This window comes from Pinus tabuliformis, chromosome 1_2 (assembly GCF_031772625.1).
Source record: "Pinus tabuliformis cultivar Carrire ecotype Pingquan chromosome 1_2, CPIR1, whole genome shotgun sequence".
Taxonomy (NCBI): domain Eukaryota; kingdom Viridiplantae; phylum Streptophyta; class Pinopsida; order Pinales; family Pinaceae; genus Pinus; species Pinus tabuliformis.
In genome coordinates this window covers 449,236,588-449,238,639 of record NC_142298.1, presented here as the reverse complement: position 1 = coordinate 449,238,639, position 2,052 = coordinate 449,236,588, and the positions used below count along the sequence as shown (strand labels likewise).

At 37.0% G+C, this 2,052-nt stretch overlaps 1 pseudogene; it reads right to left on the bottom strand.

The window, feature by feature from the left end:
- Positions 1 to 1,223: 1,223 nt before the first annotated feature.
- LOC149206302 (uncharacterized) lies at positions 1,224 to 1,729 on the bottom strand (annotated as a pseudogene).
- Positions 1,730 to 2,052: the final 323 nt, after the last annotated feature.

The following is a 2,052-nucleotide window of genomic DNA, read 5'->3' as shown; positions in this document are numbered from 1 at the left end:
AAGAAAATTATGATTGAGTAGGGCATTTTCGTAATCACAGTGCTTCTATTCTGAACGTATTGGTGCAATGGGACTAATTTGTTGTTTGTTCTAACCATTCCTTATTCAAGAGTGATGTTCGTACTTGAAATTTTTCATTATTTCCGCATGGAAAAGACGCAAAATATTTTTAAATTCAGCTCGAAAAGGATAGCATACACGTGGCATATTTGGAATTTATACTGATTTATGCTAGCAGAAGGATTTTCAGTTGATCCAAATCATGGGGGTCCCCAAGATTTGAAAAATTGAAATGTCAGAAAAAATAGGAGAACACACAGTGAACAAAACCACATATTTTTTTTATTAAAATAGAGAAGAACTGTAACAACTACATTGTGGTGGACAATTTGTCCTTTTACAAAATGAGGCTTGTTACTTATAGCCTTTTTGAGCTACATTACCATGGGAAAATTCGATGGGTGGATAAATACCATGCGTAAATGCCACTTTCCATTTGGATCATCCCATCCCCCTTAAGAAGCAATGGTCCCCATTGCGTGAAGTTCCCTCCTGATAATTCTTTGTTGGACATGAAGAGTCATTGAAGATAAGGTTTTTGTGTGGTTGACCCATAACCGTGATGAAGGAAGATCTGAGGATAGAGATACCCTGTAATGCTTGTGACCAACTATGATACTGATAGTGTGTAGCCTAGAAAAATGGCTTCAATCAACCATGGGTTTGTGGATGACCCATCACCACGACGAACGAAGATCCAAGGATAGAGATACCCTGTAATTCTTGTGACCAACTGTGATACTGATAGTGCCTGCCTAGAAAACGGAATTCAATGACAAGGGATTTGTACAGTTGACCCATAACCTTGGGTTTGTGGGTGACCCATAACCATGATGAATGAGACTCCAAGGATAGAGATACCCTATAATGCTTATGGGCCAACTGTGAAACTGATAGTGCATGGCCTAGCAAATGGACCTTGAGATAGTTTTCTTTCCATACTACTTGGTAGAAATCTGGTGGCTTATCTTTGTAATTTTTGATGAATCAATGAGATGTTGTAAAGGGTTCCTCAAATTTGACATTTTTGCATCCTTCAAACATGAGTATTTTATGTAGATGTAATTTTCATGGATAGTTGATGGAATATGTTTATAACACTTTGAACATAAATTTTATTTATCAAATCCATGCATTTTCCATTTAGATTGATGGAAGAAAATTTAATACAAGCAATGGTTCTCCTTTATTATGGATTAAATGGAACACAAATACCCATCATAAATATTTCAATCTATGATAAAAGTACTCATGTTTTGTTCTCAGCATAACAAACAAAGGAAGCTCTATATCATTTTCAACCAAAAACCCAGGCCTAGAATTGAAAGCAAAGTACTGAGGGTGGGCCACGATAATCCTAGGTTTTGAAAATAATGCAACCACAACATTAGATTTCCTTCCATGCTACAAGGAAGAAGAAACAAATATTTTCCCACATCAGAAAATTAGAGTGGCTGGAGAAAATACAATGTTGGATGGAGTTTCTCCTTCACACTGCAGGCTAGTAACTGGGGGTGCCAGTAAATAATTCTACGCAAGTGGGTTGCAGGGATGTGGAACTCCTTTAGGAGAAAGGTGAAAACAAGCATTAAATGGTGAGATACACTAGAGTTAATGCCACTGGGAAGATGTCAAAGAGCCTCCCTAGATCTGTTTCAAGCATACCCATGTCTTATTGCATGCCTGGAATATCGTTGCCTTGAAGATTTTGAATTTTGAAATGGAGAGCCTTGAATGGATCCTTGTTTCTACTGTGATTGATCATTTTCTACACTATACAGTCCTTTCCTTACATATGTTTTGGTTATAATGATCAACATGTTGTGTGAAATCTTCTATTTCCTGCATGATGTGTGAAATAACCATTTGATCCTTGACCTTCTCTTGGGTGTTGACATGTTATCATTAGTACATTGGTATAGTGTTCTCAAATCTCATATTTGGAAAGAGCTTGTTGAACACCTGGAGGCTATGATACTACAATCCAAGCTA